The 24,872-nt window shown below is 41.9% G+C and overlaps 1 protein-coding gene across 29 annotated transcripts in view; it reads left to right on the top strand.

Annotated features, from left to right (window-relative positions):
• Nucleotides 1-24,872, top strand: part of TENM2 (teneurin transmembrane protein 2) — a 3,416,041-nt gene that overhangs the window by 3,104,207 nt on the left and 286,962 nt on the right. The window contains exon 1 of one of the 29 annotated variants that reach the window (XM_070232955.1): nt 13,730-13,833. The exons of the other annotated variants lie outside the window; for them this stretch is intronic. The gene's annotated coding sequence lies outside the window, so the exon portion shown is untranslated. Of the gene's footprint in view, nt 1-13,729; nt 13,834-24,872 lie in introns of those variants that run through there. 29 annotated transcript variants of the gene reach the window in all.

Here is a 24,872-nt window from a genome sequence, read left to right as displayed (position 1 = left end):
ATGCTGCCAAGGAGGGAGGCGGGAGCTGGGTGGCAGTATTCTGGAAGCTGAGATGGTGACATTGCAGGTTGACCTCACCCTTCATCTTTCTATCAGAGAGACCAGTGAACATGTGGCAGGACCTCTTGTTAGGCTGCAACCAGAGTGGTTTTGTGTGTGTGTGTGTGTGTGTATGTGTGTGTCTAGCCTGTAGGCACTTAGAAGAAAAAGGAGCAGAAGAATGAAGCCAATATGGGAAGCAAGTTACCACGGGGACAAAGTGTTCTTCTGAGCAGCTTGAAATGAGCATAATTTTGGAGAATTTCTGCAATAGCGGGTTAATTCATAATTGAGTTTGCTGAGCAATCAACAATGTGTTGCTTGTATTTTCATATGCTGGGAGCAGATGACTCCGCGTGTGCGCGCGTGTGTTATAATGCTCCAGTACTCTGATACTTCACTAATGCGCAATCTCTATTTCTTGCTTTTGTCTGGGGGCCTCTCATATTACATTTAGATTGTATCCTTTATCATCCCAAATTGACATTTATGCTTTTACTTCTATTGTTTCCCTAGCTTCTCCCTGGTATGGATCAACAATTTGTTTTAATCTGTGTCACTTCTCTTATCTCCCTCGACACAGAGGAGCAGTCATTTTGCACCGCCATCCGCCTACAGTGGTTGTGTTATCAGGAATGTGGTGGGGTCCGCACCTCTCCCCACTATCTAAAGTGCTGGCGAATGTTAATTGCTTTTCCAGTTAGTTTATAAGAATGCAGAAACTGCTGAATGCAGCTTGACTGGTTTTGATGAAAGTAATGGAATGCTAGTGCCTATGAATAAATAAATCTGATTTACATAGAGGACTATTGTGGTGGTGGATAGGAAGCCGCAGAATGCAAGCAAATTATCATTTAAGGACACATTATTCCTTAGCTTTTATTCTAAGTGAGGGAGAAGAGCTCAGGTTTCTTGGATTCCCAGAGGGGAGACGGGAGGTGATCCCTTGGCACGAGAGAAAAGTGTTTTCTGAGAGCAGCGTTGGTCTGAAACTTAAGCGGGATGCATTTTGTTTGGGAAGAAGCTGTGTTTCTGTGTCTCACTTTCTGAAATCCCCTTACAGAAAGCATAGAGAATAGCAAGTGGTGAAGAATTTATGAGAAGTAAACTGACAATGTTTGAGTACATTTCCGAGTGCATCAGCGATGGAGCTGCAGAGGCTCTTCGAGGGAGATGGCATCAGAACCGTTTCTACTTCTACTTTATCTGTGTTTCCTAAATTCCTGCAAGATCCTGGTGACTCGAAATGAAATAAATCAAGACACTCTTTTCTTCAGATGAGACAAGGCAAATATGAAGTAGTGCTCTGCTGTCTGAGTACACTGACTCAGCCTACTGTTGAGTTGTAAAGGTGGGAGCACTTTCTCCATTGGCAGTGTCGGAAGTCGGAGTATTAACATCAGGGTGTCTGCATTTCAGAGCGCCCAAGGGTTGTCCTATGATGGGTCCGTCTGACGGGAAAGGAGCTGGGAGGAGGAGATTAACAATTCAAGTTGACACCCAGGCTAAACCAGAAGCAAAAATCCTCTATTTTTAGAAGTGACTCTACTGATGGCTTCTGAAAAATGAATGAGGATTAAACACCAAAATTCAATCACTCAAAAAATATTTGTTATGGATATTGTTCCAGGTGTTGGAGGTCCAGTAGTGAAGAAAGCAAAGCCCCAGCCTTCAGGGCACATACATTCTCACACCCAGCACTTGGCAAATTCTAAACCCTATAGAGATAAGTAACTGAGGGAGATCTTGAAACTCAAATAAACACAAGGCTTTAAGTAGATAAAATTCCCAGACAAGGAACAGTTTTCTTTGCATTTAGTGCCATCACAACATGACAGCATCTCTGCCTAAGAAAATACCCCAAAGGATCCCAGTGTAAAAGTTAGGAGTTAAAAATCATCAATAATAAAAGGGGAAAAAACACCTGACTTAGTTTGCCCATTCCAGGGTCCTCTGTCTATAAATGTGTTTGAGATTAGGTTATTATCCACTACCACCCATGCTTATCTTCCAAGTTCTTCTTCATCATTTCTCAGGTCCTCATGATGTATTGATAGGCTATAGATTAAATATGAAATTACTACAAATCTCAAGCACCCAAAGATTTACGGACCGGAGCTTAGGCCTTGTATCAAATCAACTATCTAGGGAAATATACGATTTCACCATAATATTAAAAATTACTGGCAGCATCTTCATCTTATCTGATGGGTGTTGTCCTGACGATAAGCCAGAGTAAGCAGAGAGAGAAATTGTGTGATAAATTATGGAACAGACATTGAAAAATCTATTTATTACATTTGGATGTGCAAGGATTTCACTTGCTGTGTACAAAATAAATAGTTTATTTGTTAATGCCCACTTCAGTTCCAAACATTTTAGAGTCTCAAAAGACTAGGTGATCTTCAGTTGGCCCCATTCGCAGGTGTTAAATGCATAGATGGGGAAACAAAGGCCTAACTATAATGAAGCTATGTGCTCTAAAAGGAGGTGTTTCCTGGTCAACATGAATGGTGTGCACGAACAGATCAAAAGTGGTTACAGTCTGCATTTGCTCACTCTCCTCTCCAGAATTGTCTAGAGAGTCTAGATTCTTGTTCCTTAAAGTGTGCTGCTTGGACCAGCACACTAGTGGTCCCTGGGAACTTGTGAGAAATACAGCCTCTCTGGCACAGCCAAGACTCCCTGGCACAGTTTTGTATCTTGAATTAGGCAAGATCCCCGGGTGATTCATATGTGCATTACAGTTTGAGAAGCACAGGTCTAGAGGCAAATTGCGCTGTCATAGACAGGAAGCCTCAAAGGAGGCGGGAAGCTCGTAGTGTATTTCAGAAAGTGTGTTAAATGACCAAAATAGTATTAATAATAATAAACCAAAATAGCAAAACAATAAAAATAGTCGTTAACATTTATTGAACACTTATTATGAACAAGACATCGTGCAACGGCTGTTATATAATTGACCCCATATAATCATCATGATGACAACCCTGTGAGAAGAACAGTCTTTTCCTACTTTACAAATGAGGAAATAAAGACTGAGTGGGTTACAGAACTTTCCCTCAGTCTCAAAGCTTGTAAGTACAGTGGCAAGATGGACCCCCATACCTCTCTGACTTCGTAACCGCTTCAGTAAAGTCCCGTTAGTCAGAATTGCTGGTAGACGGGGGACAGCCATGTCAGAGAGAGAGATTAGAACACTGAGCAGGAAATAAGTCATGAAGTGGGAACTGTCTTTATGGGGAAGGAGAAAAGGAAAACTAGCAAATGGTCTTTTGGGTTCTATTAGAATATGCCCCACTTTGAGTTCCCCACTGGAGACCTGCAATCATCCTTGATTCTTCTTTTTCCCTCATGGCCCATTTCCAGGTGACCTCCCATTTCTGTCACTTCCCTTCCTTAGTATCTCCAAACTGTTTCTCTGGCTCTTGAAGCCCACTCTGCTGTCCTAGTTCAACGTCATCATCTGTAGCAGTGTCTAAAGAAACACTCTCCAAACTAGCTCCCTAGCTCCAGTCTCCCTGTTCTAGTCCATCCACCATATTGCTGTTAATCACTATTATCTTCCTAAAACCCAACCCAACCATGTTCTTTCTCTGCTTGGCTCTAAGCCACATGCTGAAACACAAGGGCAAATAAAACACTTCTTCTGTCCTCAAAGAAGTGACAAGTCCACGAAAGCCCTCTCACTCTGCCTGGTCTACCTGTCTAATCTCATAGTCTCTGTGCCTACAGACAATATCCCAGCCACCCTCAGCATCTCACCAATTGCACTCTTTCCGCAGCCCAGGACGCTCTTTCCCCCTCAACTATCTGATGAACTCAACCCATCCCTCAATCGCTAGTTCAGCTGCAAAGCCTCTTACTTCGCCTTACCCAAGCCGAAGAATAGGCTCCCGTCACTTTGCCGCTTTTAGATCTGTTAGCATTTTGTTTACTCGCTTATTGTCCCTTCTAGATCAGGATTTGTATTTCTGCCATGTCTCTGGAACAAAGAAAGAACAAGGAGACAACAGAATAGCTCGCAGGTCCAAAACACTGGGCTTTAACACTTGTTGGGTTTCAGACATTTTAGATGCATTCCCCGAGTGCCCATCTCTTTTACTCTAACCAAAGCTGTAGGAAGAGGATGTGGAATGTTTTCAGACTTTAATTCACAATGTGAGGATACCACCTGGTCTACCAGCCACCTCTTTTCCAACAGCCTTGTTTGCATCTGAATAGAAATAGGATTAATTGATGCATAAATAATTTAAATTACCTATATAATCTCAGAACCTCTGCCAGTGAGGTAGAAAGACAGCTTGGGTGACTTCAAACCAGAATTACGTCCCCATGGAGTATGTTGTCAGATTCAGTCCACATTCAAGCCCTAGTACTGTTTCAGGCTGCACGTTAGATGACTTCCACAGGTATTGGCTTGCATATTTCTCCTAGCAGTCCTATGAAATAAGTGTTATTAACTTCTGTTTTACAGATAAGGAAAGTGGGGCCCTGGATATGTTAAATATTTCCCCACATAGCTCCCGCCTCTGGCTTTTAAGTGGGGAGTTTGGGGGTTAACCCTCAGGCAGGAAGCCCAGTACTTCCACTATAGCATGCTGTCTCATCCACAACTCTCTTTACTGGCCATCATCTTTCTGTCAAACTTTCTCAGGGTATATGTGCATCTGTGTAGAGACTTGAGATGTGACTGTAAAGCAGAAGGATGCCAGAATAAAACACCACATAAAGGTCTATCTTAATGCTTTATAATTATGCCTATTGTGGGAAATACTCTTATGTTTATATGCATGACCCTGTGCGTGTGCCGACAGTGTCCAAGTCCTGGGCCTCCTTATTTCTCTTTTCTTATCTTCTAAATGTACCCTATTGAGGAAAGGATGCTTCATTTTTACCCAGGGTGTTGATTATAGCATCTCTTCACATCAAAACTTTAGTCACATATTTGTCTATATACATATCCTTTACAGGTGAGCAGAATCAGGTGCAGTTCTTGGTTCTTGGGCCCAGTTAGCTGAACACAGATGACAGGCGAGACGCTCCCTTGTCAGTTTTTTGGGGACCAGCTCTGATCCATTTCTGTCCATGGGTACTTGCCAGGAACCATGCAGGCGAGTCGATAGGATGCCTATTGATGGGCCAAACATTGTTTTTCTCAACAGGAGCATGCAGAGTAGGCGAGAACGTCCAACTGGCTGGTCTGACCTGTCAGCCAATTTTTATCTCTCCTGGCAATAGCATAAAAATGGTAAAATGTTTAGAGTTCATGACATAGATTAGCACTTCTTTGAACTCAGGGTAACCAAAGCATGGATAAAGTGTTCATCAGAATCTAAAAGGGACTCCACTGAATGCATACATCAGGAACACATGAAACTTACTCCCAGGACTTTTGTCAAAGTGAAGTTGGAGGACCACCTGCCTTAGAAGCACCTGGAAAGCTTGAGTTTGCATGTCTTGTTGAATGTTGCCAGCTAGATGCTGAATCCGGGGCTTTAACTGAGATCTGACTAGGAGTCTAATCCACACATTAGATTGCAAAATGTATCTCAAGACCCTGTTTCTGCCCTGTCTTTGGGTAGAAAGAAATAACACACTTAGGTATCATTTCACACCCACCAGAATGGCTAAAATAAAAAGACTGACAGGACCAGTACTGGCAGGTATATAAGTGCCTTGTATACAATGGAACATGGTTTGGCATTGTCTTGTACAGTTAACCATATACCCAGCAATCCCAATCCTAAGTCTTAACCCAAAAGAAATAAGAATACATATCCAGAAGTAGATTTGTGCATGAATGTTAATAGCAGCTTTGGTTCTCAATAATCACAAACTGGGAGCAAATCAAATGTCCCCCCACAAGTGAATGGATAAGCAAACTCTGATATCATCGCACAATGGAATATTATTCAGCAATGCAAAGGGATGTGTTCCTGAGACACACAACAACATGGATGAATCTCAAAAACATTATACTGAGAAAAAGCAGTCAGATTCAAAATAGTACATGATTATCATTCCCTTTATATAAGTTCAAACATGTAAAACTAATTTAGGGTGATAGAAATCATGTGTGGCCTTGAGAGGTTGAGGATTGCCTGGAAAAGGGTATGAGAGAATTTTCAGGGGTGAGGGAAATAGTCTGTATCTTGAGGGAGCTGATAGTTACGTGGTATATGTATGTATATATATATATATATATATATATATATATATATATATATTTATCGGGGCTGGCCTAGTGGCGCAGTGGTTAAGTGTGCACGTTCTGCTTCAGCAGCCTGGGGTTCACCAGTTCAGATCCTGGGTGCAGACATGGCACTGCTTGGCAAGCCATGCTGTGATAGGCGTCCCACATATAAAAGTAGAGGAAGATGGACATGGATGTTAGCTCAGGGCCAGTCTTCCTCAGCAAAAAAAGGAGGATTGGCAGCAGATAGCCCAGGGCTAATCTTCCTCAAGAATAAAAGAAGACAGACAGACACATGTATTTATCAAACTTTTCAAATTGTATACTTAAGATTTGTGTGCTTAACATTCACCTCAACTTTTAAAATGGAAGGTGGGAGAGAAGTGGGTATAGCAATAAAAGAGCAATAAGAGGGATCTTCGTGGTGATGGAAATGTTCTCCATCCGGACTATGTCAATGTCAACAGCTTAGTTGATATGTGCTATTGTTTTACAAGATGTCGGTTCCCACTGGGAGGAACTGGCTCGGGGGTATGTGGGATCTCTCTGCATTATTCTTACAACTGCATGTGAATCTACAATCATCTCAAATTTAAAAGTTTTAATTAAAACAAAACAACAACAAATATTTGGTATTAACAGCTTGGGATTTGAATTTTGTCTTTTTGTAAGTAATCCATTGTGTTTGTGTGTATACGTGTGTCTGCACATTTTATGTAAAAGAGAGAGAGAAAGGAGCGTTTTTAAGTATTTTTAAATTTGTTTTGACTTTTGTTTTGATTTCCCTAGTTTTGTTTTGTGTGCTCATGATGAAACATCTACCCCTTCAATGGGCTGACTTCATCAGGCTAAGGTCAAAAATCTCCATCTCGTTCCCCACTTCTTCCCAATGTCTTATAACTCCAAAGTTGCCACGCAATACAAGGGACCCCTTTCTTGAACGTTCCATTATTCCACTGACATTGTGGAGAAAGTAGTACCTGTGAGGCGTCTATACTGCTGAGTTGGGGGAGATGTCAGCCACATGTGGTTTTGCATATCTCCCGGGTAATGCAGTCGCGCTAATGTAGTCTCCCGGATGCAGGACACCAACTGGGTTTATGTCACTCCCTTGGGGGCCTTAAGTGCATAAATCAATCCTTATTTTTTTTTTTCCAATCCATACAGAGGGCTTCCTTGTGTGTGCTGCACATAGGGAGGGAGTACAAGATGCCTGCTGGAGCAAATGGTTTGCATTTGAGGAAAGCAAGTGATGCATGCAATATCAGAACCCAGTTTTGGGAGTGTTTTATTTCTTTACTTAAATTCCCTGGGAAGGCTTTTCTGGCTTGGACAGACCTAAGAAGGAGGGGATTTATTAGCTGGAATGAGGGTGGTGTTGCCTGCCTTGCCTTGCCTGGGCCTCCAGAATGCCATCCTTGAGTCTCCACTGCTGGCCTGCCTCCTAGTGCCTTGCCCACACCACTCTAAAACACACCTAGCCTCATGGATTCTGCCTTAGCCAAATGTTGACTATCGTAAGGCTGATATTCTGAATTAAAATGCCAATGATTATCAAGGTGTGCTTTAGGATGGCTAACTGCTTTTTTTGGCAAAGATATCACCAACATTATCCCAATATGCCCAGCAATGTCCAGGAGGTCTGTTAATGTGGCTTATCCCATTTCACAAACAGCAAAATAAGTTAAATACAGCTAAACCTCTTCCTCCTCCTCCTGCGCCACCTCCTCTTACTTCTTCTTTCTTTTCTTCTTCTGCTGCTTCTTCTTCTTCCTCCCCCCTTGCTTTCCTCTTCCTCCTCTTGTTTCTCCTCCTCTTCCTTCTTGGGGAGGGAGCATAGTAAGAATTTAAGACAAGTATGGAAAATTATTTGTCTTTTCTAGTTTGTTCTATTAGCATTTACCTTTTCTAAGGACTCCCCGAAATACCTATGGTTCCCAGCTCATTCTCACTGCAACGTCAAAACTTACCAGTTCCATCTCCCATCACTCAGGACGCTGAGGCTTGATAAGACACTGAGTAATAATTAGATTAATCAGATAACATGAAACATTAGCATGTTATGAAGGCATTCTTTTCCTCTAGGCCCATAATGGATATTCCTGACGCAATCCCAGGCACCACAGTAGAGCTATGGGAGAGAGATTTGGGTCAGAGGGCTAGAGCTTTCGTGTTCCTGAAATTACATCCAGTGGGAATTATTTGGTGATAAGTGAAGATGGGGCAATATGCCTGCATCTCCCGGGGCACATAAGAGACACCCAAATGTGTATTGGAAGAATATGTAAAGAGGGCAGAGTATTTCCTAGACTTTTCTAAGAGCATTTGAGAAATGCCTCTGAGAAGATGTTAGAGCCTGCCTTGCTGGACCATGGAATTGCTCTAGTCTAGAAAATTCTGAGTTGATGCAGGAGCTTATGAGTTTTCATTGTGTTATCAACATAAGAAGACACACTCAGAACACCCTGCACATTTCCCTTTCTTACCACTTATCAAGTTCTGTTGAAGTTGTCACTCCCTCCTACTGGACCACAAACTCCTCAAGGATAGGGACCAAATTTTGGACACCACTATATGTTCAGCATCAGGCTCAGGCCCAGGCACAAAATAGATGCTCAATCAATGTCTATTGAACTTCCTAAGCATTATTTCTGGCTTATTTTCAGGAAAGATTGCCCATAGAATGGGTTGTCAAAGAAGCTGGGGTCTGGACCCAAAGGAGTCTGAGTGATGCTCTTCAGTGATCTTATTTCAGATCCCTTTGAATCCTTACATGGAAGAGTGGATTCTAATCAAGGTCGGCCATGGGCCACAAGCTAGAAGAGAGACTGACAAAATTGGTGGGGGAAGATTTATGAAACTTTGCTTTCTGGCTCAGGGCTATGTTTTCCTGCAAGATAAGAGTGTTGTCCGTTAGATAGGAGCACAAGTGAGCAGTTCAGCTCTGCCTCTCTGCCTTCTGTCCTCTTCATGCACCAGTTCTCAAGACAACACTGTTATCGCGCCAGAAAATACAGCCCAAAGCATTACAGATGTCTGGTACAAGCGGAACCCATATTAATGGTTATTGCTTAAAGAAGAGGCATGCTCAGATTCTTTACTGTGCTCTGGGGAAACAGCAATTTTTACTTTTTCCAGAGAAGCCCAGAGACATGAAAAGATCAATTGGGCTTGGCCTATCTTGGACAGAGGGGACTTCTAGAGATAACTTAAATGACAGGCTTGACACGACTTGAGACACATCTCCACAAATAAGATTTCTTAACAATTAATTTTTATGAGGGTGCTGATGAGTGTTTAGACACAAAATTTTCAATTTGTTGTAGGAACAAATAAATTAGTGACATTGTGTGAAGAATTAATGAAGAGTCAAAAAAAAGGAATTTTTAATTTTTTGGCATGAACTCCAGGCTTGCTCCCAAAATCCTGATTCTTGATATCTGCTGATGATTGACTTATGGTTTAATTTGAATTAACTGAGTTCTTCTAGTCTTTTTTTTTTTTTTAAAAAGAAAGATACTTAGCCAGTTTCTGACAGCAAGTGGCTCGTTCCTAGAGCAGAAAGAGATTTTTTGGAAAGAAAGCATGATTTCTTTTCAAGGTGCCATTTAATTGAACCAAGCTGGAAATTCATTAAATGGCATTTAAAATGGCCAGAAAAAAATTAGTGGTTTTGCTCTGGTAGGAAATGGCTACTTTAAAACACTTATTGAGAGAGATGTGTGTAATACCCTATAGTTGTGTAACAACTTTAACAGTGTCCGCCTGAGCTGGAAGAGTTATTTCCCTTTGATTTCTGCAAAACCAAAAGATCCCAAAGAAATCCAACACTATTCTGGCCATGCATTGCAGTATATGCTCTGGAAATAAAATAGCACCTTTTGCCCCTTAAAAAACATTGCCATTTGTAGTCAGCCCAGGTCCCCTGCTAGAGAGACTGTCAACAGCAAGAGAAACTTTTAAATTGCTTGCCTTTGATGAAAATGAAAATGTTATCCACGAAACATCTCTAGGAAAATAAATTCAGGCCTGATTCCTGCTATGCAAACAGATATATACAGTATCTCCCTGAATCAGCTTTTTCTCGCCTGAAATGGAGCTACTGTACTTTATTATGATATCAGAGATTGAACTTGGGCAAGAATACACTTCTGATAATTAAGATCGTATCAAGTTTGGAAAGCTTAATTCCTAACAGGAAATGAAAGTTTCCTGGCGGTGTAGACTCAGAATGCTTGTAAATTGGACCACAAAATGGTCATCGAAGTCTAAGGATGAGTTTGAAATTCCTTATTGCAGAAATGTACAGATAATACCAGAAAGAAGAGCCCTCCAAACCCATAAACCCATTTGTAAAAAAAGACACGAAGCATCTCTTGGAACAGGCAGGTGGTGTATCATATGTTCCCGGGTTGGAGAGCGAGCTTCTTGCTTTTAAAAGTAATTGATTTGATAGTGAAACGTGTCAAGAGCACTGGTTTTCAAAATGATTCTCTTCCTGAGTGTCGGGAAATAATACATACTGCTAATTACTTCAGAAATCGCTGGATTATTTAACTTGAGTTTTGACTGGGGCTGGAAGGAAGATCTTGCACCTTGCTGCCTTTCCCCCATCACAGATTAATAGCTGTTTTGAAACTGTGTCTCCTCTTGCTGTTCCAGAGATGAAATCTGCATCCCTCACTTTTCGTCTAGGGCGTCAGCTACAGTGTTTTTTAGTTCAGACTCCATGAGTGTGCTAAAGATAGCAGTGTGACATTTCTGTTTCAATGAAGCCCAAATAGGAGGCGAGATATAAAACACTAGAGAAGAAAAAGATATGTTTGCTGATTTTACCAGCGTCCGTACTGAGCTGCCTAGGTGAACAGTGTAAGGAGGGAGGGAGGGAGGGTTCATTTCTGGGAGGTGTCATTTATTAGACGCTTAGCAGCACGTCCCTTGCTGTAATTCCATATTTGAATGTCTCAATCCTGTACGGATTGATCAGCTGTAATATGGAACCTGAGAAAGGAAACTCGAGTCTTCATTTTATGGGTTTTTTTCCTCAGTTGTTTTTCTTATGCACTAATGTGAATGTGTATGATTTAGAGTCTGTGTTTGCTCAAGGTATCAGCCCAGTGGAATGAGCTGGAACCATAGGCTGTGATCAAGATTAATTGAACTACCAATATGCCTGTTTGTTTCAACATTCGTTCATTCAAACAAGCGTAATATACGTATAATAAACAAACGTACGTATACGTGTAAGACTGAAGTAGACCCTGATGGATTTATAATGGGATAGCTCATGTACCTCTTCCTCCAGGAAGCCTTCCTCAATCCACGAGGCCAGAGGACAGCAAATTGTTTTTGTAAAGGACCAGAAAGTAAAAATTTGGGGCTTCACTTTGTGAGCCACATATAGTCTCTTTCACACACTCTTCTTTTTTTTTTTTTACTACTCTTGAAGAATGTGCAAAACATTCTTAGCTCAGGGGCCATAGTTTGCCAACTCAAGGCCAAGCCAAGGGTCCCTTGTTTCATCTCCCATAGCTGCCTCCACATTGTTTTGAAAAGAACTAAACCCTAAATTCTTAGAGTGGAGGTTCTTTGCAGCCCTGGCCTAAGCACTGGCAAGTGTTCATTTTCCAAATACACAGCAATCTCCACCTTCCAGTTTTATATTCCAGCTGGGAAAACAAGATCCTGCACAGAAACCAGTTAAGTAACAATTGAGAACACAGTGAGTGTTCTTGACAGGCCCTGGGCAACTTGGGCTTTCTGGAATAGAACCCCAAGTTGAGAAATAAGTTTTTAAAATGCCCTCTTGAGTTCTGAAAGTAGTTTTAAGAAAGACCTTGCTCTCTACTTCATTAGGCCTTCCTCTGGGATCTTGTTCATTCTTCCTTAACATGCAATTTTTAACAAATTTAATAACTTTTTAAAATTAAGAACTTAAGAGATAGACAGCAGAAATGGAGGGGTGTGTGTGATGGTGCTGAGATGAGCCATAGGCCCAGGAGCAACCCAGCATTGGCACCTGGCAGCCTGACCTCAAAGAAGGAGACAGAATGAACCAAAAGAAGCTGCGGAGCTAAGTGACTGAAGAGTACAATTACGTTTGCTCTTAACAGGTTTTCATCATCAATTAAATGCTGGATTATGCTCATTATGCTCTCTTTAAAAATGCAGCCAAATTTAGCTTCCAATTTTGCGTTATTATAGCCATACAACACAGTTAAAATAAAAATATCCAAGTACTTGAAGATAGGAAGTTCAGTTATCTGGGAAGTTCACTCATTGGGACCCAGGACCACCTAGTTTGAAGAGCAAGGGCTGTAGAGCCAGACGGCCTGGGCTGGTCCTCCTCTCCAGCTGTGCGACCTGAGGCAAGCTCCCTAACCTCGCAGAACCTCACTCTCCTGATCTGTATAATGGGTATCTTCTCTTAGGGTCATCATGTGGACTAAGTTAGATTATCTTACTAGATAATTTTATTATTCTATGTTAAGTAAGTAAATATTTTATCCTTACTTATTGTTCTGTGTTAAGTAAGTGAAGTTCTTAACACAGAACCTGACACAAAATGAGTGCTCAAAAAAGTTAGCTAATTAGTATTATAATCATCATCATCAGTGTTGTTTATGATTGTGTGCAAATGAAAGTGATACAAAGTGCTAAAGGAGACTACATAACAGTATAAATGTGATGAAGACATCTGAGATGCACCTTATAGAAGGTGCTACTTGATCTAGAATTATCAAACCAATTCTAGAAATCGGGCTAAATTGGGACTAATTCCCCAGGAACACATATTACCCCTGGACTACTTTCTTTGTTTAGGTTAAGAGAGGCTGTTTTCTAGAATAGTAAAATCTGCCCACATAATATTACATCAGATCCTCCTATATGCTCCCAAATGTTTTGAATTTCCAGCACCCTCTCACGTTAACTATTTGATTCTCAAACACTGGGAGAAAGGCAACGTGGAAGTGGAATGGAACCACTGCATTTTACTTAACTCAGAAAACCAGAGATCTTCCTAGAAGACGGGGAAAAGTTTCAAATTTCCTCTCCTGAAATTTTCTTTCAAACTCTTGGCTTCAAACCACCCTTCATTTTATCACCAAAATGTGACCCCGTGGGCGTGCAGACATGCCACATTGGTTGTCACCTTTAAAAGCAGGGACCTGAAAAGGGCTGCTTCCTTCTGGAAAACAAGTCCTGATGACAAATCTAACCACTGATGTAACACAGAGAAAGGGCTGCTTCAGAGGAGGAAATTGGGACGAGGGAGTTCGTTTGGAGCAATGAGAAACGTTGAGGGCCTCTGGGTATTAACCAGACTGGCAGTGTGATCCCTGGGAGGAAAGACGAAGATAGCTCCCGCTTTTCTGACTCAGGGCTTGTCCACATTGCTGCACCTGCCTGTCGTCCTGCAAGGCTCCGCTCTTTCAGGACGACAGAGAACTTCGGTTCCAGCCCAAGCATCGGCCACCTTCTAGGGCCTAGCATTTGTGTCCTCAGATCCACGGTCAGCCATTGTGACAGAGGAGCCCTAGCATTCTAGGCATTAAACCGGACGGTGGCACAGGCGACACGACCCTTGAATCATCCAGGTAGGCAGAATGATGATTTTTTATTGACTTTCCCTGAGACTGGAAGCAAGAAAAGGGGTGGGAAATATCAAAACAATAGATGGCATTTTAGCTGTGTCCTCATGAGTGTTTGTGGGAAAGATCAGAACACCTAAGGGGCAAGGACAGAGCCAGGGAAAGAATGTGCCCAGGAAGGGAAGAGGAAAGAAGGAGGTTTGTCTGCTCTGCAAACCGAGAGGAAAATCGGAACACAGAGCAGTTCATGCAACTGGGCATCTTGAGTTATTTGTCAGTGCCTATGGTACTCTTGTTAGAATTCTCCCTTCTCACACTTTGCCCTCTTCCCCTTCCTGGGACCAGCCCTGGTAAGCCACAGTCCCTGGTGTGAGCCCAGGCAGTGTCATTTTCCAGTGCTTCCCTCTCCTTTCTGCTAGTCCCCAGCCCCATCAGTGAGGAGCCGCCTGGGCTCTGAAGGACAGACCTGATGTGGGTCACAGGTGCTGGAGCTGCAGAGACAGCTATGCTAATTACACCACACCTGGTTCCCCAGGTTAAGCCGTTGCTATTGGAAACCTTGATATCCCTTTTCATTCATCCATTTACCAAAAAGCAGTTTTTGCTGCTCCCCCACCTCATCACGTAGCAGATCCTGGACTTGGTGCTCAGTCCTTCATGCGAGGGGGCAAGGACAGGAAAGAGGGGTGCATGGGAAAATAGCATCTGTATGTGGTCCCTGAAGATTGTGAAAGAGAGAAGTCAGTTCCACCTGTGGGGGAAGAGAGTGGTTATGAAGGTATTTCAGGAGAATGTGAGATGTAAAAGATAAGAAGGCCTTTGCTTGTTGCTGGTATTCATGGCACAGAGACCAGAACAAGCCAAGTCATTTTAGATGGCCACATATATTGCCAGACCTATACTCAGCTCAGCTGGCATTCTCTACTTTCCTAAAGGTGTTTTTCCAATAAATCCATGACATCATGCAAAGCTTTGCCATCACATTCAGCAAAACAGGTATGATTTTCCCCATTTCTCCCAGCTCGTGTACTGTATCTCTACCCAACATGTTGCTGAACTGTGAGTACATTTAGGGGCTCTTTCTAAATACTTTTTAAACTTTTCTTTTCTTCTTTTATTGTATTGCACCTTTTCGCTTCCGGAATCGACACCTTCTACTATTGGAAATTTCCTAAGACAAACAGAAGCTTCTCTTCCTGGGTAGCAATTTCCATTCATGAAAAATTGTCTTGTATGCAGTCAGGAAGGATAGCAAATTGCGAAGCTCTGTAATTTGTTTCCCATCAACTAATAATCTTATTGTGATGAATAATGTAGTACTGTTAATGTTTCTACAAGGTTATGGATTGTGCTCAGTGTCAGTAGGAAAGCCGAAAGCATTGTGCAGCAAAGCCATTCTTTCTCCTTTTTTTACACAGTGCAGTTTCTTAAACAGCTTACACTAGATACATAAGCTTTAGCAAAAAAAGCAGTAGTGCCCCGTATCCCCGGTTATTTCCACAGTTGCAGTTACCCCCCGTCAACCACAGTTAGAAAATATTATATGGAAAATTCCAGAAATAAACAATTCATAAGTTTTAAGTTATGCACCATTCTGAGTAGTATGATGAGACCTCAGGCCATCCCATTCCGTTCTGCCCGGGGCGTGAATCATCCCATGGTCCAGCGTATCCACACTGTATGTGCTACTCACCCGTTAGTCGCTTAGTAGCCATCTCGGTTATCAGATCGACTGTCACGGTATCACAGTGCTTGTGTTCAAGTCGCCCTTATTTTACTTAATAATGGCCTCAAAGTGCAAGAGTAGTGATGCTGGCAATTTGGATATGCCAGAGAGAAGCCATAAAGTGCTTCCTTTAAGTGAAAAGGTGAAAGTTCTCAGCTTAATAAAAAAAAATCGTAGGCTGAGGTTGCTAAGATCTACTGCCAAGTTTATTACAGTGTATTGTTATAATTGTTCTATTTTATTATTAGTTATTGTTGTTACTCTCTTACTGTGCCTAGTTTATAAATTAAACTTTACCATGGGTATGCATGTACAGGAAAAGCATGGTCTATATGAGGTTGAGTGCTGTCTGTGGTTTCTGACATCCACTGGGGGTCTGGGAACCAGCCCCTGAGGATGAGGGGGGAACCACTGGATTCAAATGAATTCAAATACAAAACCTGTTAGCAATATGCTGATAGGACTTTTACACAGATGTTGATTCCGTTTTTGTTTTTTCCAGTGTGCTTTTTTTATTCGTAAAGACATGATACATATGTTGAAAACAGATTTTCAAGTCTTAGGCTTGATTCGCTCGCCTGTTTTGCAGAGAATAACCTCAACTTCTCTACCTGAAATGGCTCCCGCTCTTCCCTCCATCAACACCAAATAATTCTGTCCTTTGTGAGCATTCGTCAAGGTGCTTAAATTTTGTTGTTTTATTATATGTTTTTAAATTAACGTACAGTAACTTTGCCCTTAATTTGTACCGTTCTATGAATTTTAACATATGTATCGATTTGCGTGACCACCACCACTGTCATGACGCAGAACAGCTGTACCTCTCAAGAACCTCCCTCGTGCTATCCTTCTGTGGTCACCGTCTCCCATCCCAAACCGTGGCAGTCACCGATCTCTTCTCAGTCACTATAGTTTGGTCCTTTTGAGAATGTCGTGTGAACGGAATCGGACTGTATGTAACATTTTGAAACTGACTTCTTTCATCCGCATGGTGCCTTTGAGACGTGTCCAAGTTGTGACATGTACCAATAGCTGATTCCTTTTGTTGCTGCATAGTAGTCCATTGTGCCGAATACCCCACTTTGTTTATCCATTCCCTTGTAGAACACCTGGGTTGTTTCCAGTTTTTGGTGAATAGAATAGAGCTACTATAAACTTTCACATGCAGGTTTTTGGTAGGACATAAGTTTTCGTTTCTCTAGGGTAAATACCTAGGATTTAAATTATTAGGTGGTGTGGTAAGTGTAATAGTATGGGGAACTGATTCCAGAGCGGCTGTACTGTTTTGCATCCCCAGTAGCAATGTATGAGAGTTCCCATCATGGTATTTTATTAGCTTCGACTGTCTGTCAAAAGTATGTTCTAGCATAATATTCTCTTTTGTCATGTGCTGCTTCTGGTTAATTTCATAAGTCATTTATTTTTTTAGTATCTTAATGAAACAGACCTTAAATTTTCTGTCAGTTAACTCTTTTTTTAAAAAAAAGAGAAGCAGCATGAAGTGTTTTTCTGCTTTTCTCAATTCTATTTATAATTTCTCAATTCTATTTATGATTTCTTCTTTGGTTCAGACTACTTTTGTTTTCATTGGAAAACATACAAATGATGTGTCGTTCTGCTGTTCATGGAATCAGGATGAGGATGCTGGGAGTACTTGTGGACGTGCAGATAGATGGGGACTGGACGATCAGAGTAAACCCAAGTGGTGAAACCCCTTCATATTCTCCACTTTCGTTTTCACTTCATGAATCCAAGTGTCTCGCTCCACTGTATGTGTGCAAAGAGTACCCCAAAGGCCATGTGGCTCCTACTGCTGCGATTCAGAATCCAGAGCAGGAATTCGAGTCTGAACCTTACAAACAAAGCCATACAGCAATATATTTCGTGTGCATAATTGAAGACTCCAATTTGCCATGCTCTATTATCTAGAATTAAACATAAAAGATGGTTGATAAATACCACATTCAGTTGAAAACACAAATGGAGCAAAATGTTATAGTTTCTCTCCACAGGTAATAATTAATATGCTTGAGAATTTCTCTGTGTGCCGTGGAGCATCCTTTAAACGTTATGCTAGCAAAAATCCTTGTACATGGGGACGTGCATGTGTGTACACCCTACACAATAGTGTGTTAGCCTTGGGAGATAAGACTGGGGTGGAGAGAGGGGGAAGGGTTCAAGTTTAGTTTAATGATATGCATATATGAAAATTTTTCAGAGCAATATGTCATAATGGCTCTTACAAAATTTTTATACATGAGCTGAAACATGAATAAAAATACACAATGAAAAGTGAAGCATTTTGATAGTTAACAGCCACAAGGGGGACAAAGGAGTTAAGGTGCAGTCTTTGTGGCTCACGAAAAAGATCAGCATAGGATTTGACTTTCTTTCTTTTTTTTTTTCCAAAGATTGGCACCTGAGCTAACATCTGTTGCCAATCTCTTTTTTTCTTTCCCCCAACGCCCCCCAGTATGTAGTTGTATATTCTAGTTATAGGTTCTTCTAGTTGTGCTATGTGGGACACCGCCTCAGCGTGGCCTGATGAGCGGTGCAAGGTCTGTGCCCAGGATCCAAACCAGCAAAACCCTGGGCCACCAAAGTGGAACGCACGAACTTAACCACTGAGCCACGGGGCCAGGCCTATATGATTCTCTTTCTTTACCTTCCTAGAATCAAGATTCTGTAACTCCAAAAATCTATAGGAGCCCGTGTAGATGCTCAATAATTAATTGCCAAATGAATGCGCACATGAACAAATGAAGACATGAATGAAGGAATGAGCAGTGATGAAATGATGGGGAATGGTTTTCCATGAGCGAACTTAGCTCATTGGTCACTGTTCTTTTATAAGGAATTTAAGGGAAGAGGAGGCAAAAGGAATCTTGTGGAGAAAACTGTCACCTCTTTGGATATTTTTCAGAGGATATAAAAAACTTTATCAAGTGACTACCTGCATCTGACATTGCTGGGCTCTGTACAAAGAGAAATCCATAGAATGAAAAGTTTTTCCAATTATTTGTCATATATAAGTTAGAGGGGTTTTTAAAGATTTAATAGGTGAAATATGGCCAGATGGAGCCGTTGAATATACAATGTGCCAGTGTTAGCTCCCATGTTAATCCTAGAACAGAGTAAGCCTAAAGTATCTTATACTTGTCCGCGTGGAGTTAGGAAGCCATTGGATTTCATCTGATCCGCTCTGAAAAGGCTTCCTAAAGGAGGAGGGTTCCATCTATCTTGCTTTCGATTTGCAAGCCCTCTGCTGCATCACGCTTTTTCTTTGCCGTATCTGCCTGCTTTTTGTATCACCAACTACATGGGTGAGTCAAGGTCTACCCTGCCCAGTAAATCAGGGGCCTGGAGCAAAGGCTCTTGAATACAATAGATTTGTGCTGGAAAGGGAACATTTTCAAGCGGCACAAGGAGCCACAGGAGATCCTGTGAGGCAGAGTTTGGAAGAGAAATGTGTCTATTCCCACTTGGGGTGTGTCAGAGGCCTCAGCCATCATTCGTTCCACAGGGATTTCTGCTGGTAAGGCACTTGTTGTCGTGTTTGGGTTGCTGCAGGAAGAGAAAAAATTGCTACAGTTTGCGTGAGATAGCGCTGCATTTTGGCAAGGAAGCCCACAGGAGTTTTTTTCTTGAACTTTGGTCAAGTTCAAGCTTTTGAAACTTGTTTCAAATGATACCATGCAACAGCACCTTTGAAAGACTTTCATTTCTGGTGGAATTTGGATTTTCCTTTGTTCTTGCCATACTTCTCAATGTGTAATTAATTCCACAACCCTTTATTGTGTCTTCTAAGTGTTCCCAGAGTCAGGGATTCAGCAGAGAATTAAATAGCCTCCTTGCCTTCAAGGAGCTTACTTTCTAGTGCAGATAAACAATTTTTTTTAATGTGATGATATATGCTTTACAGAAAAAGAAAGCATTGTATTATAAGGAAGATAAGACTGCTAGGTTGTCTGGGAAGGCGTTTCTTAAAAAGTGACATTTGAGCAGAGAAGTGCACACCTTGAAGGAGTGAGCCACTCCATTATCTGTATCCCCAGGCCAAGGATATGGCAAGTGCAAAGGGCCTGAGGCAGAGGCCTGCTTGGCTCAGTCCCAGATTAGATAGAGGCCAGTGAGGATCAGCACCTTTCTTTTTTCTTTAGTGTTTTCTTTGAGAACTAGGCTTGAATCTGAATGAAAGAGACAAACCTAGACTGATATTCTGGCCAATTCCTGTACACTTCCCAGATTTAAAACTGTCTTTGTTGGGGCCAGCCAAGTGGTGTAGTGGTTAAGTTCGCCTGTTCTGCTTCAGCAGCCCAGAGTGTGCAGGTTTGGATTCTGGGCCTGGACCCAAACACCATTCATCAAGCCGTGCTGTGGCAGTGTCCCACATACAAAATAGAGGAGGATTGGCACAGATGTTAGCTCAGGGCCACTCTTCCTCAAGCAAAAAGAGGAGGATTGGAGGGGCTGGCCCCGTGGCCGAGTGGTTAAGTTCGCGCGCTCTGCTGCAGGCGGCCCAGTGTTTCGTTGGTTCGAATCCTGGGCGCGGACATGGCACTGCTCATCAGACCATGCTGAGGCCGCGTCCCACATGCCACAACTAGAAGGACCCACAACGAAATATACAACTATGTACCAGGGGGCTTTGGGGAGAAAAAGGAGAAAAATAAAATCTTAAAAAAAAAAAAAAAGAGGAGGATTGGCTACAGATGTTAGCTCGGAGCCACTCTTCCTCACCAAAGAAAAAGTCTTAGTTCTTACTTTTCCCTCTCTCTGAAATATTGTTCCCTCAGACATAGCTCTCTGCCTATTTCCTTCAGGTCTCTGATCAAACGACATCTTATAGAAGGCTTCCCAGACCACGCTATTAAAGTGTTAGAAATGGAAATTATTTTCTCCACCAAATCTGATTATTTCACGAGAAAGATGACTCACTCTCTACGTTATGGGATTAAGAATGATCCCATTTGAGATGATAAATACTAGAAAGTCTCAGTAACCCAAGAAGCCCTGAGAAACAAATTGCTAATTCATGGCTCAAACCACCTAAATGTGATGAATAACTCAGGCCCTCTGTGAGCTGCTCGCTGCTGGAGCCGGGGCAGCTCGCGCGGCTCACGGATGAGCGTGAGTGAGAGAGACTTGAAAGTCTCGATTTCACTACAGCCTCTTCATGTGAAATGGGAGCTGATGCTAAATGGGAATACCAGGATTCAAGAAGACCTAGTCCTGCCTTGTGCTGATTTTCATAGGGAGTGAGAAAATTCATAAAAGTTAAAAAAAAAAAAAGCTACTATAATGCCCTTCCAATTGCCCACTATCAGATGGTTTTATTTCAATGTATTTAAGTTGCAAAAGCTAAAAATGAAGAACACTGAATATTTCATGACACCGTAAGACCTAGAGATACTATAACTCATTAGTAGGAAGAAAGGATCCCTTATTATTTTTTTTTTTTTTTTTAAAGATTTTATTTTTCTCCCCAAAGCCCCCCGGTACATAGTTGTATATTTCGTTGTGGGTCCTTCTAGTTGTGGCATGTGGGACGCTGCCTCAGCGTGGTCTGATGAGCAGTGCCATGTCCGCGCCCAGGATTTGAACCAACGAAACACTGGGCCGCCTGCAGCGGAGCGCACGAACTTAACCACTCGGCCACGGGGCCAGCCCCAGGATCCCTTATTCTTACTGGTGCTGTTTACCTTAAAAATATCTGGCAACAGGATGTTTTCCAAGTTGTTAAAATAATCTTCGAATCACGGGGTCTATTTCACTCCTCTCTCCACCACCTTAAGAAAGAATTAGCCTGTTCAGGCGAAAATGAAAATAAATCCTGACATTTCCTAAGTAGTTCCTGCTTGTTATGCATTTTCTAAGCATTGTAGCTTTAAAGGTACTATCTCATTTAACTCTCTTTACCAAGTAGGAGCGATTATTAACCATCTTTTATGGGTGAGGAAACAGAGGCACAGACAGGTTAAGTACCTCATAACTCTGGTTGTCTAACTCCAGAAGTGTCGCCAGCAAAACTGGAGAGGTCAGTGTCGAAAAGACTGAAGCAGCCCTGGAGATGGCATTGTTTACGGTGGCCAGGAAGAAACACTTTTTTCTGAGCGGGTCTCAGTGGGAGATGGGGATGCTAATGTCATTGAGTCCTACAAAGCAGATCTGCGGAGCACACTGGCCTCCCACTGGTCCCAGTGTTTTTGAAAGTTGTTTGCATCCTGAGGCTCTTGGATGGGGTGTGGGCTGGATTTTTGCATCCTTCCCTCCTCAGCGCTGGATGCTCTTCTCATTCCTGCTACATGATAAGGACCATGGGCACTATCTGACCCACTTTAATTGGGAGATTCAAAGCAACTCCAAGACAACTTGGAAAGAAACCACTAAACAGTGATAAATAAAATCCAAAGGGCACTCTCTCTGGCAGTACATGAACCATGTCATCCTGGACGGGGGATGCTTCTTCAGGAAGCCTCAGATGTTTGTTTCTCTGGGATAGTTACTTGCTCGTGTGTGTGTGTGTGTGTGTTTATTTTGAAGGCAGAAAGGGTATCCTGAAAATGTCTCCAGCAATATACCCTATACATCTCATTACATCAGCTGTCACTTGACATGAAAACAGATGCAGTTCAAGGTCTGACATTAAGCTGACTTCTGTTTATATAGTATGGAGAAACTTTTGTTCCCTTGCCCTATAAGGCGTGTACCATGAGAGATTTGGGGAAAAGGTCACTCAGATAGTAAATAATTCTGCTGAGCTTTGAAGTGAAAATGCTCCAGGAACCTTTATCCCGTCCTTGCCATTTAACTGACGTGCCTCACTCATTCTTGGTGTTAATGAATGGTGGAGATCAGAGCTTGTCCCCATCGTTCTGAGCGTCAGAGGCTCAATCTGAAATCAAAATCATATTTTATCTTTGGTTTGATCCTTTCCCTGTTCAAAGGAAAGCATTGTGACCATCTCAAAGGGAAAAAAAAAGGAATGAAATACACCCCAAGGAAAACCTAGTTAAAGAGCTAAAGAATGACATCTTGATGGAAGAAATTTTCACTGTGATTTTTATTTTTTAAAAAAAATAGCCTGGTCTTTGAAAAACATGTTATCTTTCTTGAGTAAGGAAATATCCAAGTTCTTCCCAGTCTATTTTGCAATAAGACCTTGAAAAGCTCTGCGATGAGCTGGAATGAGAAGAGTTTAAATTTTTGATGCAATTCTCTGCTTGGGAAAGTGATAATGCAGCTCAAATAACAGAGAGAGTATTTTCTGCTACAGTGCAACAATCAACATAACGTCTGGGCGTATTAATAATTTCACTCCTAAACTTCTCGACAGGGAAAGCATAGGTCTTAATAGCATTGTCAAGATCCTTAGGGCAATTGAAAAACCCAAAATCATTACTTTCTACTGATAGGCTTTCTTCTCCCAGAGGATGCCAAAATACCTAGGGTAATGTAGATTTATTGAAATGCTTAGATATGCACTGCTCAGACGTAACTTTGCAATAAAATCTTCTCTTTAGAAGTGTTCCTCTCAAGTATTTCAAGTGGCCCTTTTTTTTTGGCTTTGTCATTTGGAAAGTAGCTAATAGAGTTGACATTGATCTCAAGTGATACTTTCCTAGTGATTTAAGAAAGCGAAGAATGGGTATCAGGGTATGGTACACTGATGTGGCACCTATGATTAAAATCCCTTTCTGACCCATCACATGTGAGGACTTGCCCTTTTTGGGCAGGATGCTCCCAAACCTACAATCTCTATTAAGCTTCTAATTCCAGCGCAGCTGCTGATTCGGCACCCAGTTCAAGAGTTCCCTCCTTCTCTCTTCTTTCCCTCAAGAATCCCTGCCTGTGCACGGCTGGGTTTTAGCTGAGCAGGGATGGCTTTGTGCAGTGATTACAGCCATTGGGAAGCGCAGGAAGAAATTGCAGGATCCCCCTCGGGCCCTCAAGTGTACAACTGGCTCTCAAATGACCATCATCTAACAATCTCTGTCTGAAAAGTATCAACAGCAGCAGGGTCCCAGCCAAAAAGCTCCTGTAAAGGACCAGCTTCAGGTTGCCAGGGAAAGATATTTTTAAGTGGTGTGAAGTGTGCCCCATCTGAGATCTAACTTTGATTGATTCCAACGGAGTTCTGCAACAGACATCTTGGTTATAAGAAACAGAGGGAATCGCCCTGTATATGAAATGTACAGAATGGGCAAATCCATAGAAATAGAAACTAGGTTAGTATTTGCTAGAGGTTATGGGGAAGGAGGGACTGGAGAGTGACTGCTAATCGGTAGGAGATTTCCTTGGGGAGTTGATGAAAATGTTTTAAAATTAGTGATGGTTGCAAATCACAATGAATATACTAAAAAAAAAGGCACTGAAATGTATACTTGAAAAAGCTGAATTTTATTGTATCTCAATAAATCTGTTATAAAAAAGAAAAAAATAGGCGGTCAGGCAGAGCCAGGAAAGAATAAACAGAAAAGACAGAAGGGATAGAAGTCAGCTTCCCCCTGTGTCCCCTGCCTCCCTGTTGAAGGAGCCTCCGGGAGCAATAAGAATTCAGGGAACGAAGGGAAAGCCTGTCATAGTCCAGCGGTCGAATGGAATGCTCAAAGGACAGAGGCAGAAATCTGCTCTGATCGTTCTGTGCTGAGGCTCTCCAGACGTACCCACCAGGGTCACGAGTTGTTCATTCATTCGTTCATTCATTCATTCAGCACTATTTCTGTGCCAGCCACTGTGGCCTTGTGCTGGGGCCATAAAGAAGAAAGAGACAGACTCCCTGTGCTGGAGGAGCTCAAATTTAACAGGGAACACAGGAGAGTCCAAAAATCATATAAAACCATGTGCCAAGGATTATGAAAGAGAGGTACCCAGTGTGCACTCAAAAGAGGCCCAGATGTATTACAGTTAAATACGAAATGTAAGGAGGGAAACTTATATCACTTAACCTCCCTCCACCTCAATTTCCTCATCTTGAAAATGGAGAACAATATCTACTTTGAAGGTTATTACAAGTTTTAAATAAGGTGAAATCTATAGAGTGCTTATCACACAGCTGGTGCTTATTAAATGGGAGCAATTGTTCTGAGATGATCTAAGATGTCCCTGTAAGCCCAAGTTTTTTATGAATGTATGTAAAGCTGACAAAACTTTGGTTTCTAGGCCTACAAATGATTGTTCCTTATGACTGCAATTCCCAGGCTTCTGCCGTGCGATGCTGATCTGTGTGTCACTGTGAATGCGCTCAGAATGTTTTCTCTCTGAGGTCATATATTTTATGTAAGCAAGAGAACTACAAATCATTCCTTACGAGTGAGCA

The sequence above is a fragment of the Equus caballus genome, chromosome 14 (assembly GCF_041296265.1).
Source record: "Equus caballus isolate H_3958 breed thoroughbred chromosome 14, TB-T2T, whole genome shotgun sequence".
NCBI lineage: Eukaryota > Metazoa > Chordata > Mammalia > Perissodactyla > Equidae > Equus > Equus caballus.
This window is presented reverse-complemented; position numbering and strand designations above follow the sequence as displayed.